This window comes from Meles meles, chromosome 8 (genome assembly GCF_922984935.1).
Source record: "Meles meles chromosome 8, mMelMel3.1 paternal haplotype, whole genome shotgun sequence".
In the NCBI taxonomy this organism is placed as follows: Eukaryota; Metazoa; Chordata; class Mammalia; order Carnivora; family Mustelidae; genus Meles; species Meles meles.
In genome coordinates, this window is record NC_060073.1 from 45146800 (window position 1) to 45166029 (window position 19230).

General features: G+C 45.0%; 1 long non-coding RNA gene and 1 other non-coding gene across 2 annotated transcripts; both read right to left on the bottom strand.

The window, feature by feature from the left end:
• Positions 1 to 642: 642 nt before the first annotated feature.
• On the bottom strand, positions 643 to 8989 carry LOC123948394. Its single transcript, XR_006819970.1, has 3 exons — positions 8276 to 8989; positions 2877 to 3035; positions 643 to 1687 (listed from the first exon to the last, which is right to left on the bottom strand). It is a non-coding gene; the product is annotated as an uncharacterized LOC123948394 (long non-coding RNA).
• A 9815-nt stretch (positions 8990 to 18804) lies between these two features.
• Positions 18805 to 18906, bottom strand: LOC123950170. The gene has a single exon (XR_006820164.1). It is a non-coding gene; the product is annotated as a U6 spliceosomal RNA (small nuclear RNA).
• Between the last annotated feature and the right edge of the window lie 324 nt (positions 18907 to 19230).

The window sequence follows — 19230 nt, forward strand, 5'->3', positions numbered from 1 at the left end:
TTCAGTCGGTTGAGTCCCAACTTGATCTCTGCTCAGTCTTGATTCAGGGTCATGAGTTTAAGCCCTGCTTCGGGCTCCATGCTAGGCATGGAGCCTACTTTAAAAAGCATTTGTGTATTTGTGATTCTTGCCATCAAGCCAAGAGAATTTCTGCAAATATTAAATATGACTACATGTGGGAGGTGTTTAGTGCCTTAAAAATTTTTTTTTAAAGATTTTATTCATTAATTTGACAGAAATCACAAGTAGGCAAGAGAGGCAGGCAGAGAGAGAGAAGGAAGCAGGCTCCCCACTGAGCAGAGATCCCGATGCGGGGCTCGATCCCAGGACCTTGAGATTATGACCTGAGCTGAAGGCAGAGGCTTTAACTCACTGAACCACCCAGGTGCCCCAAGTATACCAAAATTTTTAAGGCACCGGGGTGTCTGGGTTGTTCAGTGGGTTAAGCCTCTGCCTTCGGCTCAGGTCATGATCTCAGGGTCCTGGGATCGAGTCCCGCATTGGGCTCTGCTCAGCGGGGAGTCCGCTTCCCCCTCTGTCTCTGCCTGCCTCTGCCTACTTGTGATCTCTGTCAAATAAATCTTTTTTTGAAAAATTTTTCTTTAGTATACTTGATAATAAAAAAAATGCCAAAACATGCAGTCCTTTTAAGTGGTGGGCAGAGGGGGTCAAACGGGTTTTCAGCAACAGCCACTTGAAGGCCGTGGGGGTGAAATCTCAAGAATCTAAATTATCGTGAGGATTGCATGAGGTGCTTCATAGGTGGTGGTCGTCAGTCATTCAGAGAGAAACTTAGCTTATTTGGTGAACATTCCTTCAGATAATCACAAAGACACTTGGTACATGGGCATCATACTATACATATCATCCCATTATCATTTCTCACTGGTTATGTCCTGGTTTTGGCATTCCATAGGTGTCACATACTGTAACTTGCCTTGTAGTTGTCTCAAGATAAAACTCTCAGGAATGGGAACTTTGGCATGTATCTTTGATATTTTGTATATTTTGCAAAACTGCATTTCAGAAGTCTGGTAAAGTTCTCAAAAAGTGCATGAGAATGTCATTTCACATCCTTTCAAAATTGGTTTTGAAGGAATGAGAATGATACTTGTTTATACCTTATTCTGTTTAACTCATTAGGTTAATGAATATCTTACGTTTCCTTTTTGGGAGCTGCCTATTCATGCCTTATTCTAGCTTGTCTCTTTTGGAACACTGTAATTCCTAACGCTTTATCATGTGCTACAAATATTTTTCCCTCTGTCTTTTCATCTTGTTTAGAAGCTTAGGAATTTTATTGGTACTGTGCCTAATGATTTTTCTTATTTGTTTTTTAAAAATAGATCAGTCTAATTAATTTTTTTTTTGTGCTTCTCTTTCTCTTTAATATGGTCTTCATCTGTCTTTCAGACTTAGACATTTATTCTTCCTTTTTAAACAAAAGTTTCCATATGTTTTTTCTTTGTAACATCTTCTCTGACACAGTTGGAATCAGCATGTGCATACTATTTGTCCAAACCTACCCATATGTGAGCAGCTAGGGTTTGAAGACTTCCTTCAACAACTGTTCTCTTCATCTAAAAATCTTTTTGGGGGGGAAGCTTGGCTGGTCAATCAGTAGAGCATGCAGTTCTTGACCTCAGTGTCCTCATGAGTTTGAGCTCCATGTTGGGAATAGAGTTTACTTAAAAAAAAAAAAAAAAGCAACTTGAAAATCATCTTTCCTTCTATTGACAGCTGGTTTTTGGTTTTGGTTTTGGTTTGTTTTTTAAGTAAATTCTATGCCCAGCATGGGGCTCAAACTCACAAGGACCCCTGAGATTAAGTTATGGGCTCTACTGAGTCAGCCAGGGGTCCCCACCTTATGTATTAATCAAAGTTATGAATATGTGTGGTTTTAGAGTATCATTTTACAAGACAACTAAAAATCTCTTCCCTTTTGCAGTCTGAACTCCAGCCTTAGTGTACATCTGCCTTGTCAACATCCCCACTTAGATCTCTAATAAACTCCTAGACATTTTTTTTAATCCCAAACAGAGCTCTTGATTTTTGCAGCCCAAACCTGCTCTCTCTCCAGACATCTCCAACTCAGGAAATGGCAACTTATCCTCAGACCAAAAGCCTCAGTCTTTGACTTTTCTCTCTTAACGCTGCATATACTTGATCACCAAGTCCTCCTAGCTCTACCTTTACAGCATATGCCTACATTTAAACACCTACGACCTTTACTACAACCACCCTAGCCCAAGTCACTTTCTACCCTTCCCACTCTAAAAGCTGCCTGTTCTCTTCCCACTTGTGACCCCATTGAAGCATTTTCTACATCCAGCATCTAAAGTGACCTTTTACAATTTAAGTTGTTGGGGAGCCTGGGTGACTTAGTCAGTTAAGGATCCAGCTCTTTTTTTTTTTTTTTTTTTAAGCGTCCCCCTCTTGATTTTGGCTCAGGGTCATGAGATGTGAGCCTACATCAGGCTCTGTGCTGAGTATGGAGTCCCGCTTAAGATTCTCTCCATCTCCCCCACCCCTGCCACACCACTCACATTTTATTTTATTAAAAAATAAAATGCAAGTCACATGATGTCTCGTAGATTCCAAAACCCCCAGTGGTTTCCCATCTCAGAATAAGATTGAAAATCCTTATCTTGCCCTATAAGGGAGTGTTAGGATCCTGATGGGAAATGGATGTCATACTAGCATTGAGGAATTTGGAGAGAATCTATTAAAACAATGTTTTACAAAGATATGAGTGGGGTTTGGGGAAGCCACAGGGCATACTGCATATGATTCCCTCAAGCTAGCAACCTGGGGGAGACACTAGCATTTCCACCCCAGTCTGAAGAGTACAAGGGGATTCAGCTGCGGAGAGTCACCTGCAGAAGCTGTGATCCTCAGTAAGGACTCGTGCCTTCTGATTCATGGCAGGGGCTTTCCATCAGCCAGTCTCACAGGAAGCCAGAGGCCAAGGGAGCCTGTTGCTATGGTCCATGAACATCAGGTTCCCAGGCAGCCAAGAAGGGTGGAGAGTAGGTCTGGACGGACAAGAGGAAAGTATCCAGTACAAAGGGCCCCGTGACCTGGCCTCCAACCACCTCTGTTCTTCTCCTACCACCCTCTGATTTCACAGACCCTCCTCCCAGAGCCATTGCCCTGGTTAATTCCTCAGCCTGGAAGGCTCTTAACCCCAGCTATCCACATGGCTTGTTCTTTAGGTGTGTTCAACTGTAACATCATAGGCCCTATCTAAAAGAGGGCACCCTCCCACCCAGCACTCCTTCCCCTCAATCCTGCCATTCTTCAGAGTACTGATTACTACCTGACACGTTATGTTGTATTTTCAGATTATAAGACCATTAGAACAAGGACATTGTTTGTTCACTGCTATATCCCTAGTATCTAGAATAATGTCCGGTATGTAGTAGGTTCTCAATCTTAATGCACATAAATGTTAAGTGAATGCACATGGGAGTTGAAGAAAGTTTTGGAGATCTTGGGAAAAAGATCTTTTTTCAACCCTCACTGATGATTGATAGAGAACTTGACTTGGAATAGAAAATACGTGGGAAATAACTTTTCCTAAGAATTTTTAGTGCTTATTGTTTCTAGATTTTAAAAATTGCTGTTGAGAAATCAGGTGTCATTCTATCTCCCACTCCTTTGTAATCTGTGTTTTTTTTTTTTTCTTTTTGGTGTGTGTGTGGACTCGCTTTTAGGATAATCTCTTTATAGCTTAGTTTTCTCAGTTTTGCAATAATACCTTGGAGTTTTGTTTTTTTTTAAAGATTTTATTTATTTATTTATTTATTTGACAGCACAAGTAGGCAGAGAGGGAGGGAGAAGCAGGCTCCCGCTGACCAAAGAGCCCAATTGTGGGCTCAACCCCAGGATGCTGCGATCATGACCTGAGCTGAAGGCAGATGCTTACCTGACTGAGCCATCAAGTCAGTTTTTTGTTTTTGTTTTTGTTTCTTTTAAGATTCTATTTAGGGGCGCCTGGGTAGCTCAGTCAGTTGAGCATCTGCCTTCATTTTGGGTCATGATATCCTGGGATCAAGCCCCACACTGGCTCCCTTTTCCATGGAGTAAGGAGCTTGCTTCTCTCTCTCCCTCTCTCTGCCTGCCTGGCAGAGATAAAAAAAAGAGATAAAATCTTTTTTCAAAAGATTTTATTTATTTGAGGAATGCCTGGGTGGCTCAGTCGGTTAAGCAACTGCCTTCAACTCAAGGCATAATCCCAGGGTCCTGGAACTAAGCCCTGAATCAGACTCCATGCTTAGTAGGGAGCATCCTTCTCCCTCTCCTTCCTGCTTTTGCTCTCTGTCACTATATATGTCTCTTTCAGATAAATGAAATCTTTAAAAAATCTTAAATAAAATAAAATGCTTATGGTTGCACATTTAAAAAATATTTGAGAGGGAGCTGGCAAGAGAGCCAAAGCAGGCATACCCAGATGCAGTTACTTTTTTTGCCACTAGGTGGCGTATTTAGTGTTGCTGGTGCTAACACTACCAAATAACCTGCAGCTTCATAGAATTTGCATGTACTTTCACATTTATTATTTCTTTTATTTTTACAACTACCCAAAATTAATTCCAGCTATTCTTGAAAGGCAGCTTGGGATAAATTCAAAACAACATATATTCCGTGGGGAGAGGTGCCTAGGTGGCTCAGTCAATTGGGCATCTGACTCTTGATCTCAGCTCAGGTCTTGATCTCAGGATTGTGAGTTCAAGCCCCACATTGGGCTCTGCGCTGGGTGTGGAGCCCACTTTAAAAAAAAAAAAAAAAGATGAGCGCCTGGGTGGCTCAGAGGGTTAAGCCTCTGCCTTCAGCTCAGGTCATGATCTCAGGATCCTGGGATCGAGTCCCACATCGGGCTCTCTGCTCAGCGGAGAGCCTGCTTCCCTTCCTCTCTCTCTGCCTGCCTCTCTTGTGATTTCTCTCTGTCAAATAAATAAATAAAATCTTTAAAAAAAAAAAAAGATGGGAAAATTGAGGTTTAGAAACAGTAACTCAAACCAAGACCATTAGAAAGTCTAGTGTCCCTATCACTTTCCCTCAGTACCTCTTGCAATCCTTTTGTTTTGTTTTTGTGAGGAATGCAAATAACAAAGACCCATGTTCAGGGCAACTGGCTGGCTCAGTCAGTAGAGCCTGCAACTCTTGATATAGGAGTCATGAGTTCAAGCCCCACACTGGGCATAGAGATTACTTAAAATAAGCAAATAAACACATACATACAAAAGCTTTTTTAAAAAGATCCATGTTCTTCTAGACAAATCAATTTAAAAATTAACAGTAACATTTTAGCTAATTCATAATATATGGACATACATCCATTAGAGAAACCAGATTTTGTTTTTTTATTTTGTTGTTATTTTTTTATGTAGGCTCCACGCCTAGGATGGAGCCTAGTGTGGGGCTTGAACTCAATGAACCTGTGATCAAGACCTGAGCTGAAATCAAAAGTCAGACCTTAACCTGAGCCACACAGGTGCGCCAAGAAATCAACTTTTAAAATCTCCAGACATCTAAGTGAATTTAGGCGCTGCTCTCTTTTATATTATTTCTAATTTTGTTACCTATAAGTAACAATTCACATTCTCCCAAGCTGAGGGTAAGAGTTGCCTTTCCGCTCAAGCAAGTGCTGTCGCCAGCATCCCAGCTTCACCTGCGGTCATACTGCTGCTTCCACTACTACGTGTTGCTGTGGCTCCAAACATAATGACATAGGCAGTTGTAGCTTGGGAAGACGGCCCCGGATCAGGAGAGCGGTGCCTCTCTAGTGGGGAGGAGCTGAGCAGGATTGGGTGGGGCTACACAGACAGGTCCATCTGTGTCTGTAATGCTCTGTAATGCAGGGGGAGAGGCAGGCAGAGGGAGAGGGAGAAGCAGACTCCACGCTGAGCAGGGAGCCCGATGTAGGGCTGAATCCCAGGAACCTGAGATCATGACCTGAGCCGAAGGCAGATGCTTAGCCAACTGAGCCATCCAGGTGCCCCTGTGACGCTTTCTTTTCTAACCTAGGTTTAGGTACAAGGGGTTTTTGTCACAGTCTCTGTCTTTTTGTACGTGCAGCACAGGAAGTCTCAGGGAGTTCTACAACTATAAAAGCAGTTTGTTCACTCCGCAGATATTTATTGAGCACTTCTGGAACAAATATTCTATTCAGCAGTGAACAGCAGTCTAGCTAGGGTCTGGATTGATCGCTAATTCATTCACAAGGCACACTGAATGCACCGTTCCCACTATGGGCCCCATGCTGTGCCAGAAGCTGATAAGATGACCCATGCCCGGTCCTGCACTCTGGAAGTCTTACAGACTAGTACAGGGTACAACACATTATCCTTGAAAGATGCAAACCTCACAAGACAGAAGTGAGCTTCAGAAGAGAGATGCAGACAAAGTGTTAAGGAAAAAGCACAGAATCTGGAGGGCTTCGACAGAGGAGATGGCAGTTAAGCTGGATCAGGAGGACATGGTGGGCAAGCAGGGACGGGGTGCACGGCCGGCAAAGAACCTGCCGAGCAGGGGTAATGGCATGAGCACGATGCGGAGGCAGAGAATGTACAGTGCGAGGGTTCGGTGAGTATTTTAGTTTGATTGGTGAACCAAGCAGTAAAGTCTGGGAAAGCAGTTTGGTCAACTCCCAGATGGCCCAGGTCCAGGCCAAACTGCTAGACTGTTCTATAGGAGACCTAGGGCTATTTGCTGTTAGTAAGGGCCAACAGGGCAGAGGAATGGCTCCTGGGTGGGCAGAATTGGGACCTGCCAAGACAGGTGCAGGGGGAGATGGCTCACAGGCGTAGAATCCGCAGGACCTGCCGGCTGTTTAAGTTTGGGTTGGGAGTGCTCTTCCCAGGCAGTTATTCAGTGCCTGCTTGAACTCCTCCAGGGATGGGAAGGTCACCACACATAAGAATTTTGATTTTTACTGCTGGGTAGTACTTCCTTATTTGTGTACCAGGTCTTACAGGGAACTCTACCGCCCAGGAGTGTGGTGAGGGGGAAGGAGGTAGAAGAGGAGGAACTTGGACAAATAGAAAGCATGCTATTTCTGCAAGGGGCTGTCCTCTCTGGTTCTGGTAGTCATTGTGCCTGATGGTGAGCCCAGTGGGGGCTTCTGAAGGGGGAGAGGCTGCTTTGGGGCTATGGTCCTTTAGGCATTGACCAACGGGCTGGAGGTTGCAGCTCATGTTGCCTTTGTGGTGCCCATATGGGGAAGCCATGGTGCTGGGACTGGTATACCCTACCTATGGGACAGAGAGAACATCTAGTGCAGGAGGTATGGGGGCAGTCTGGGTCATCCTGGGGGTTCTCCTCCGTTGGCATTTCCTCTTCTAGTCTCAACTGACCTGGGATCCTCTCAGCATGAGCCATCACATTGGTCCTCACTCTCCACCAGTATGGTTTTAGGCTCAAAAACTGGGGCAAGACTGGTCTTCTTCCTTCTTCTAAGGAAGACTGATTAGGTACCCTTCGAAGGTCATTAGACAGAGCCTTCCCCGTTGCCCTAGATCTCTCTAGCTAACTTGTTGCAGTGCCTGAAATCCATCACCGGAGAGGCACACACATTTCCTAGAGGGGCTGGCACGGTGTTTGAGAGCTACTTTAGTACAGTTCTTTATTAACGAGTTCACAAAGATTTCTAAGGAAGTCCTATCCTAAGTAAAGTGTCATCATTGAGCAAATCGTCCCTGAGCACGAAAAACTCCTAACTTGGATCAGGGAGTCATGGATTATAAACCCTTTTGCCTCCTTAATCTCATCAGAACTTTATGGCAACCTTGTGCTGCAAATTATTAAACTTCTCTTTGCCTCAGTTTCATCCGTAAACTGGATATAAAGTCCCTGGCCCAAGGTCACATGACCAATATGAGGCCACAAAGACTGGACGTTAGCTTTTAGAAACAGAGGACTTATTTCTTCCTATTTTCCCAAAGCAGCCTGGAGTCTGACACTCTCAACCCTGTTGAAGGGCTGCTCTCTGACCTCTGCAAGCCCAGTGAAGAATGGGTCAGGGCTGGAAAGGGAAGCCACAGTCATTGTGGGTGGGCGTGGAAGGCACCACAGATAATTGCAGGAGGTCACTGAGGATTTCTGGAGTTTGGTCAGTTAGCCAAGTGAGACTTAGGTCTCACTACCCCAGGGGGAAGAGCCTGTGCTGGAGAGTCTGTGAATAGCACAGTCTGTCAGTGCCTAAGCCCCGTTTTCTCCATCCCTGCACTGCCTCCCAGTGGTGGCCAAGTCTCACTGCTGGGCTGATCCTTACCTGGAAAAGGAGGTTGGACCCGGGAGGCATACTAAAATCTGGAAGCAGGTAAAACTATTCAAGTCTCCAACACCTCCAGAAGACAGGTCTTGGGGCAGGAGGGTGAGTGTCTCCAGTCCAAATGGAATCACTTTTTCCTCCAGTCTAACAGATCCCCTTCTGGCCTCGCATCTGCCGGAAGGCTGGAAAATCAGGTGTACTGTGAGTCATCTGGGCTCTGTCCACCCTGCCTGTTTCTTTATTCAGCAACATTCTTTAAATGCTTCCTATGGCTCCGATCCCTCTTCTCTCTCTCCTCCATCCATCCATCCATCCATGCATCCATCCATGCATCCATCCAATCAACAAATATTTATTGAACTATGTGTCAGGTGCTGTTTTAGGGTTTTGGATACAAGAGTGAGAAAAACCAGACACAGTCCCTACCTTCATGGAGCCTGCAGGGTTTTGGAGGAGAAAGATATTCAAATAATCACCATACCAATGTAGATGCCAACTGTCACAAGTATACAAAGGAGATTGCTGGTGCTACAGGAGCCTACCAAGGTCTGGCGGGTGAATCTCACAGGTAGGCAGAGAAGGCTTCTCTGAGGAGGTGACTCTTGAGCTGTTAATCTCAGGAAGTGGGAGCAGAGTGGGAAGGGGCATGGGCACTGCTGGCACAGGGCTGCGAAGGCCTTGTGGCAGAAGGGAGCACAGTGAGTGTGCGGGACGGAAAATGGGGCTGACAGGAGGGAGAGAGGTAGGACTTTGTAGGCCTTTTAAAAGATCTGCCTTTGCTTTAGAGCAAAAAGGATAGAGGGCATTAATCAGGGGGAGTGACATGATCAGCTTTATGTTCTGAAACTATTCTGTCAGCTTGCTGTGTGAAAAATGGATGTGGGTGGGTGGAAGAGCCTAAGGAATTTGCAAGCCCAGTAAGGAGGCCAGAGTCCAAAGGAGAAATGACTGTAAGCTTGGACTAGGTGTTAGGGTAGCGATGGAGAAGAGTGGAAAAATTAGAGACACGTCTAGAAGGTAAATTTGTCAAGATTTGGGATCGGGTTGGCTATGGGGAGAGAGAGAGCACGAGGTATGAAAGATGACCGCCAGATCTCTGACATGGACCAGAGGAGGGATGGTGGTCTGTCCCTGCAGGTAGGGGACACGGAGGAAGGGGCAGGCATGTCAGCACATTAGGAGTTCAGTGTTGGAGTCATTGGGTTTGAACTGGCTTTGAAATCTCCACACAAACTGGGCACGTCCATGTGTCAGGCATGAGGTGGAACATATCGGCGCCTCCGTTGCTCACAAGAACACGCTGAGGCACTGAAAGGTAAAGTAGGCGGGAAGGAGGACACACTGATCTGAAGCTCAGAAGCAGGTTCTGGGCTGGAGACACGGGACCATCAGGGAGGAGAAACTGAAGCCACGGTCAAATGGAATTGCCCCTCAGAGGAGTCCAGCTTCTTTCCCTTCTTACCTCCACCCTACCTCCAGCTGGGCTCCACTCAGCCTGCCCTTCCATGCTGGGCAGTAAATGGGGTGCCTGGATCACCCCGGGTGTGGTAAATGGTGTCAAAGACGGCACAATGCAACCTCCTTTCTCACTCGTCTTCTTGGAACCTTACTCTGCCAGTCAAGGCGTGGTGTCTAATCATCCTTCTTGTCAACCTGGCAGGCCTGTGGCTTGCTTGTAACCGATAGGATTCCAGGAAGTGCACCTTCCGTAGTGAGGGCAGGAAAGGCCTTGTTGCCTCAGATGCTCCTGTGTGTGGTGCGAGCTGCCACGTAGGGCCGCAGGGACCCTGACGCCTCCACGCTGTGTGTGCCGAGGCCATGCGTTCACACTCTGGAAAACTGCCACACTTATGGCCCAGCAAACAGGCGGTACTAACCTCGGGGCACACAGGTGAACATAGCTCTGTGTGACTCCTGTCCCCAGCCACTGATCTTCCCAGCGGAGGTCCCAGGCATTTCAGAGCAGAGGTAAGCCTTTCCTGCCACACCCTCTGATTTCTTGACCTACAGAATTCTGAGCAAGATAAAATGGTTGTTTTGAGACACTGAATGTTGGGATAATGTGTTTCACAGCAAAAATATCTGGAACATCTTTCTGAGGATCTTCATGACGGCTGGAGGGACAGGGTGGTGGCTTCCCTGACTGCCTCTTTCATTTGCTGTGACTTCAGTTCTCGCCTCGTCTCACCCTGCCTGGAATGACACATGGACATATCTGTCTGCACAGACAGGCTGACTGGGAGCCCCCGTGGGAAGAGGATGGCAGGGCTGTCCTGGCTGCCCAGTATCCCAGGCCCTCGGCACAGAGCCTGACAAGAAGAGAATCAGTAAATGCTTGCCGGGTATACGCATGCCTGTGGTCGGTCATGTTTATTTCGCCAAGAGTGGGGATCCCAGACGTCTTCCGAGTTCACGGGGGATCTGGATGGAAACTCTTGCTTGCCGGCTGCCTCACACAGATATATGATGGAACTGAAAGCAATTTTTGTGAAAGCATTCTCACGAATACATTTTTTTTAGATTTTATTTATTTATTTGACAAATAGAGATCACAAGTAGGCAGAGAGGCAGAGAGAGAGAGAGAGAGGGAAGCAGGCTCCCCGCTGAGCAGAGAGCCCGATGCGGGGCTCGATTTCAGGACCCTGAGACCATGACCTGAGCTGAAGGCTTTAACCCACTGAGCCACCCAGGCACTCCACGAATACAACATTTTGATTGGAACAATGATTTAATTGAAAATAAATATTCCCCGGTTGCTGGTTTGTGGTTTTTTTTCTTGTAGTGTCAGCTGTGTAATGCTCCATAAGGCAATTTTCAATCCTCTAAAAGTTTTTTAGGATTTTTGTGCATTTTCAGAACTTTTCAGAGCCCCCCCCCCATTTGTAATCTGTTTTAGTCTACTTTTACTGCTTTTCAATGTTTGTAGTGTTTGAAAGTTGGAGCAGCCTAAGGGTCTAATTGATAATGGAGACTACTTGGGACCACTGACTTAGACCTCAGAGGAGGAAAGCCATTGGGCACTTTGTTGGGGTGCTCATTTTTTGTGTGTATGATAAGTTGAGGCTCTAAGAAAGAAGGGGCTTGCTCAGGGTCATACAGTGAGAGGACAGTGAGGACTAGAACCTAGTGTCCTGGCTCCTGGCCTAGTACTCTTTCCCCTCTGTTCCTGCTCCAGGTATGAGCAGAAATGGTCTCTAGGTGAAATTAAATCTTTTCATGTCTCTATATGCTGATGTTTCTAAATGAATATAAATTGCCTTTGGCAAAAGATAAAAAACAAAGAGTAAAAGAAAGAATTTAAAAAATCCTATTAGGGGGCGCCTGGGTGGCTCAGTGGGTTAAGCCTCGGCCTTGCTCAGGTCATGATCTCAGGGTCCTGGGATAGAGCCTTGCGTAACGCTCTCTGCTCAGTGAGGAGCCTGCTTCCCCCTCTCTCTCTGCCTGCCTCTCTGCCTACTTGTGATCTCTCTGTCAAATAAATAAATAAATAAAATCTTTTTAAAAATCCTACTAGGGCTACCTGGGTAGCTCAGTGGGTTAAAGCCTCTGCCTTCAGCTCAGGTCATGGTCTCAGGGTCCTGGGATCGAGCCCCACATGGGGCTTTCTGCTCAGAGGGGAGCCTGCTTCCCTCTCTCTCTCTGCCTGCCTCTCTGCCTACTTGTGAGCTCTCTCTCTGTCAAATAAATAAATAAAATCTAAAAAAAAAATCCTATTAAAGGCATGACCTGAAGGACCCATATCCTCCTCCCTCCACCACACACACACACACACACACACACACACACACACACACACACGGATTGGTTCCACTGCCCGCCCATACAGCATTGTCTCTTTTAAGACAGTGGTCTTTAGGGACATTCTGGCTCAGACTTACATTCACAGAGATCCCAGCTTTGAGTCACAGGGGCCAGGAAAAGCCAGTATATTCTGGGGCACATATCCCTGAAGTCTACCCACCAAGATGGAGTAGATGCCAAGCAGAGAGAGGCAGGCCCTGAGGAAGGACATGAGCCCTAAGGAGCCCCAGCAGAGGGCAGCAGGAAGCTGGTCCAAAGACTCTTAGGCGTCCCCCTGCTAAGGAATATCACCAGGGGTCTGGAGGCTCCATGCAGGAGAGCTGAGGTCAGGTTCAGAGGGACGGGAGTGGAAAAGCTAGTTTAGGTTTGTGTATGGGGATGGCCCATGTAAGCCTGGGAAGACAGGAAATAAGTCAAAACTGCCAGAGGTGAGGATGGGGACTGTAAGCTCTACGCAGGCTGGGAGGGACCGTCTGTTTTACGGGAGCAGCTTTACTGTTAGAAGAGTGCCTGGAATACAGTACACATTAAATTAGTATTTGCTAATCAGATGCATAAATGGAGATCTGTTGGGTGGGGGAGGGAGGGAAGGACAGGGATGGCAAATGTTTGAGTGGAAGACGACAAAAGGAATTTTTACTTTTTTTTTTTTTTTAGGAATTTTTACTTTTTGAGTACCTGTTTGTGGAACAACATGCCAATAACAAGTTCTTCAAGTTCATGATCTCTCTTTTCAAGTTAGTTTTTTTTTTTTTAAAGATTTTATTTATTTATTTGACGAAGAGGGAGCACAAGCAGGCAGAGCTGTAGGCAGAGGGAGAAGCAGGCCCCCCACTGAGCAGGGAGACTGACGCGGGGCTGGATCCCAGGACCCTGGGATCATGACCTGAACTGAAAGCAGACACTTAAGCGATTGAGCCACCCAGGTGCCCCTCAAGTTAGTTTTTAGATTGAAAAATAGTACATTCTTAAGGGTAAAAAATACAAAACAGGGGTGCCTGGCTGGCTCAGTCAGTTAAGCATCTGCCTTGGGCTCAGGTCATGATGTGGGGGAAGGTGTGGATCCTGAGATAGAGCCCCGGGTGGGACTCCCTGCTCAGTGGGGAGTCTGCTTTTCTCTCTGCCTCCCCCACCACTGTTCTCTCTCACATATTAAGAAATAAAATCTTTGACTAAGTAAAATAAAAAATACAAAATAAAACACAAATTTAAAAATAAACCTCCCTCTCATAGCAGACCCTCAAGCCTCCTCAGAGGCTGACAGTGTTTTTTGCATATCTTTGTAGAACATTTATATGTGTTTTGTGGGTCACCAGCTCCCTGCCATATCTCTCTGAACCCGCAGGCTGAGAGCAGAGTGGTGTTTCTCAAAGCGCGGTCTGGGACCAACTTCAACAGAATCACCTGGTGGGGATATCACTTATTAAAATGCAGAATCTGAGGCCTCACATAGCCCACCATAACCAGTGTAAGAGCATCCCCGATTCTAACAAACTACCCTGGGCATTCTTTTCTTCTTTCTTTTTTAAAATTTTTTTATTTTATTTTTCTTAGTAATCTGTACTCCCAGCGTGGGGTCCAACTCACAACCTGAGACCATGAATTGCATGCTCTTCTAACTGAGGCAGCGAGGCACTCCCCTGGGTACTTCTGATAGCCATCAACGTTTGAGAAGCGCTGACCTGACCCACACAATCACTACATGGGGGGAGGGTCCAAATAGTTCTGGATAGAAGAGCACCTGGGTGGCTCAGTGGGTTAAGCACCTGCCTTCGGCTTTGGTCATGGCCAGCAGGGAGCCTGCTTCTCCCTCTCCTGCTCCCCCTGCTTCTGCTTTCTTGTGCTCTCTCTCCCGCTCCCTGTCAAATAAATAAATAAATAAAATCTTAAAAAAAAATTCTGGGTACAGATCGAGGCTCCATTATGCCCTGATCTTGTGACCTTGACCTTGGGTACAGCATTTAACTTATTGTCTCAGTCAGGCTTCCATAACAAAGTACCTCAGGCTGGGAAGCTTAAATAGTAGAAATCTATTCCCTTACATTCTGGAGGCTGGAAGTCTGAGATCCAGGTGCCAGCAGGATGAGGCCTTTCTTCCTGGTTTGCAGATGGCTGTCTCCTCCATGAGTCCTCACACAGTCTTTCCTCTTTGCCTGTGAAAAGATGGAGAGAGGGAGATTGGGGCGGGGGGAGTGGAGAATAGGGAGGGGGTCAGCTCTCTGGTGTCTCTTCCTCTTCTTTTCTTCTTCTTCTTTTTTTTTAAAGATTTCGTTTAGGGATGCCTGGGTGGCTCCATCGGTTAAGACGCTGCCTGAGGCTCAGGTCATGATCCCAGGGTGCTGGGATCGAAACCCACATTGGGCTCCTTGCTCAGCGGGGAGTCTGCTTCTCTCTCTGCCTCTGCCTGCCACTTTGCTCACTTGTGCGCTCTTGCTCTCTCTCTCTGACAAATAAGTAAATAAAATCTTTAAAAACAAAGATTTGATTTATTTGAGAGAGAGGGAGAGGCAGAAGGAGAGGGAGAAGCAGACTCCCCACTGAGCAAGGAGCCTGATGTGGGACTCGATCCCAGGACCCCAGGATCATGACCTGAGCAGAAGGCAGACACTTAACCGAGGAGGGCCTTGGACAGGTGTCGAAAGGTGTGTTCTAGTCAAGGCTATAAGTAACTAGTCACACAATCTTTGGCAACCCACTTGCCCTCTGTGGACCCCAATATCTTCATCTAAAAAGGGGGATTAAAATCTCTTGCCTTGCCCACCTCCTAGAGATGCTGTGATCAGAAAGGGGAGAAAAGTGCACAAACCTTTGTGTTTTAAATCCATCCCATAGGCCATCCGCTCGGAACCAGCTCAAATATTAGTAACTGTGCTCTTGAGAATCATATAAAACTTTAAAAAATATCAATTACTTCATTTTTATTAACTGAAAATTTTGCTATGATCGGGCCATAGGCTGGGGAAAATTCACATTATTTATTTATTTATTTAATTTTTTAAAAGATCTTATTTATTTATTTGACAGACAGAGTAGGCAGAGAGGCAGGCAGAGAGAGAGGAGGAAGCAGGCTCCCCGCTGAGCAGGGAGCCCGACTCGACTTGGGGCTCGATCCCAGGACCTTGGAATCATGACCTGAGCCGAAAGCAGAGGCTTTACCCACTGAACCACCCAGGCACCCCATCACATTTTGTTTTGATCAGTTGCAGGCGGTATCTATCCAGAATGGAACCTGCCCCACATTGGTGCTCTCAGATTCGAATGTTACTTCTCGGCCTGGTGAGTACCTTTCCTTAATTACATGAAATGATAAATGTGAAAAAGAATTCTGTAGGGCTTGATCCTTGAGGTCAACCGTGGTGGTTATTAACCTTGGGAGTACATTACAATCGCCTAGGGACACTGAGGATCATAGCAATGCTACCAACACCAACTGTATTTCTTGGGGTAGGGCCAGGTTTTTTTCCTCTTCTCTCCTCTCCTCCCTTCCCTGCCTCCCCTCTCCCCTCCCCTCTCCTTTTCTAGATTTATTTATTTATTTCAGAAAGTGACAGCGCATGAGTGGGTGGGGCAGAGGGAGAGGAAATCTCAAGCGGACTCTGCACCGAGCATGGAACCCAACACAGGGCTCAGTCCCACGACCCTGAGATCACAGCGGGAGCTGGAACCAAGAGTCTGATGCTTAACTGACTGTGCCACCCAGGTGCCCATGGGCTTTTTCTTTTTAAACCAACTAGGTAGGGGCGCCTGGGTGGCTCAGGTCATGATCCTAGGGTCCTGGAATCGAGCCCTTCATTGGGCTCCCTGCTCAGCAGGAGGCCTGCTTCTCCCTCTCCCTCTGCCCCTCTCCCAGCTTGTTCTCTCTCTCTCTGTCTCAAATGAAAAAATTAAAATCTTAAAAAAATAAAGCAAATAGGTAATTTTAAAAAAGATTTTATTTATTTATTTGACAGAGAGAGAGCTCACAAGTAGGAGGAGAGGCAAGCAGAGAAAGAGGAGGAAGCAGGCACAGAGAGCCCGATGCGGGGCTTGATCCCAGGACCCTGGAACACGACCTGAGCCGAAGGCAGAGGCTTTAACCCACTGAACCATCCAGGTGCCCCAGCAACGAGGTAATTTTAATGGGCAGTAAGGTCTATAGGTACATGAAAGTGTGAAATGAAAAATCTATAGCAGTGCTGTCCACTTAAAATGTAACGTGGCCACAAAGGTGAGCAAATATGCGTGACTTAAAGTTCTGTAGTAACCACTATCTTAATAACACATTTTACATTACCCAATACATCCAAAATATGATTTTAACATGTAATCAACACAATTATGAATGAGATATTTTACATTTTATAGTAAATCTTCAAACTATTGTGCATTTTGTTTTTTTTTTTTTAAGATTTTATTTATTTATTTGACAGAGAGAGATCACAAGTAGGCAGAGAGGCAGCTGTAGTTCCTGGGGCCAATGACTGCTGTTTTGGGTAGTGCAGAGCTAGAATATATAACGTAAATATTTTTTGCTTATAATTCACTGGATGATGTAGTTGTGAGAATTTTAAAATCTTACTAAGACCCTTAGAATGGATGCATCAGTTTCTTTTTTTCTTTGTGTTTTTATACTTATGCGTTTAAATTTGAAATAAAGTTGTTATAATACTCACTATCTCTCAGTGAAGCTTTTCAGTTTTCATTAAATAGATTTTACACATATATGTCTTGCATGTATTTTTTATTAGGATTATTCCTAAGCTTTTTGTATATTTGCTACTATTGTAAGGGGGAAGAGTTCAGTAACTGGTTATTGAACTATGGATTTTGTGACATTATCTTGGTCCTGGACTCCCTTATAATTCTGAGTTTGGGGTTGTCTTCCACATATAAAGCATAGGGCCATATTATCTGCAAATAAGATAGTTTTATTTCCTTCTCAATACTTAAATATCTTATTTCTGTTTAGGTCTTATTATATTGGCAAAACTTCTAAAACAACATTAAATAATAGCGTCACTATAGGTATGCTTGTGCTTTCCTTTTGAATGTTTTCTTATTTTAATGAGAATGTTTTTAAATGTTTCATTGTTAAAGAATGCTTCTTTTTCTTTTCTTTTCTTTTTTTTTTTTTTTTACAGACTTCTTTTATTTATTTAAGATAGAGACTGAGAGAGAGAGAGCATGCACGTGCACAGAAGCAGGGCAGAGGAAGAGGGAGAAGCACATTCCAGGCTGAGCAGGGAGCCTGACAGGGGGCTCCATCCCTGGACATGACCTAAGCCAAAGGCAGACGCTTAACTAACTGAGCCACCCAGGCGCCCCTTTTTCTTTTTTTTCCCCCTCAAAGATTTTATTTATTTATTTGAGAGAGAGAGAGTGGGAACACAAGCAGTGAGGAGGGGCAGAGGGAGAAGGAAAAGCAGACTCCTGACTGAGTGGGGATCTTGAGCCCAATACAGAGCTCCAGGCAGGGCTTGATCTCAGACCTGGAGATCCATGACCTGAGCAGGCAAATACTTAATCCACTGAGCCACCCAGGCGCCCCTGTTAAAGAATGTTTCTATCTGTCGGAGAGAGATACTCTCAAAAGAAACATTTCGTTATTTGTAATTTTCTAATACTTTATTTTTGTAAAAGATTTTATTTATTTATTTGTCACAGAGAGAGATCACAAACAAGTAGGCAGAGAAGCAGGCAGAGAGAGAGGGAGAAGCAGGCTCCCTGCTGAGCAGAGAGCCTGATGTGGGGCTCCATCCCAGGACCCTGAGATCATGACCTGAGCCCAAGGAGAGGCATCTGTGAGACCCTGAGGCACCCCATGTAATTTTCTAATACTTTTTAAAAAAGATTTTATTTATTTATTTGACAGGCAGAGATCACAAGTAGTCAGAGCAGCAGGCAGAGAGAGAGGAGGAAGCAGGCTCCCCACTGAGCAGAGAGCCCAATGCTGGGCTTGATCCCAGGACCCTGGGATCATGACCTGAGCTGAAGGCAGAGGCTTTAACCCACTGAGCCGCCCAGGCACCCCTTTTTAATACTTTTTAAAAACTTTTTATTTTGAGATAATTATAGGTTCACAGAATTTTGCCAACACAGTAGAGAGGTCTCTGTTTACTCTCCATCCACTCCCCTAGTGGTTCTATCTTATGTAACTGCAGGACAATAGTGAAAGCAGAACATTGACATTGATACAATGTATACTTCTCCAGTCATTGTAACTGCTTGTGTAGCCACCATTGCAATCAAGATACAGAACTGTTTCATCACTACAAAGACCCCCAGCATACCATTCCTTTATGGCCACATCCTTCCCCTCCCCACCACCATCCCTAACCACTGGCAACCAACAGTCAGTTCTTTCTCTATAATTTTTTTTTTTTATTTCTGAGAATGTATGGTATTAAATAACATGTAACCTTTGAAAATTGGCTTTTTCACAGGGCCCCTGAGTAGCTCAGTGGGTCAAGCCTCTGCCTTCGGCTCAGGTCATGATCTCAGGGTCCTGGGATCGAGCCCTGCATTGGGCTGCCTGCTCAGCAGGGACCCTGCTTCCCCCCCACCCCCTCCTGCCTCTCTGCCTACTTGTGATGTCTCTCTCTCTCTCTGTCAAATAAATCTTTTTAAAAAAATTGGTTTTTTCAGCATAATGCCTGGAGATCCATTCAAGTTCTTGTATCAATCGTTTGTTCCTTTTCATTACCAAGTAGTATTCCAGGGTATAGATGTACCACAGTTTTATTTTGTTTTTCAATATGGAACACTTCAGCAATCTTTGCCATCCTTGTGCAGGGACTGTGCTCACCTCGGTAGTGTTCCAATTTTGGTGTATGTCCTGCTGAAGTAAGCACTATACCAGTTTTTGTTAACCATTCACTTATTGTGGAACATTTTATTTGTTTATTACAAAAGTTTCTGTGACCAATCAGGCACAAGTTTTTATGTGAACATATGCTTCATTTCTCTGAGATAAATGTCTTGCTGGGTCATATGGTAAGTGAATATTTATTTTTTAAAGAAACTACCAAAACTATTTTCTAGGATAGCTCTAAGATTTCGCATTCCCACTAGTAAACTGTAAGAGATAAAATTTCTCTACATATTCACCAGCATTTGATATTTTCACTATTTTTAATTTCAGATTCTAACATAATTTTAAAAATTAGTGATGGTTT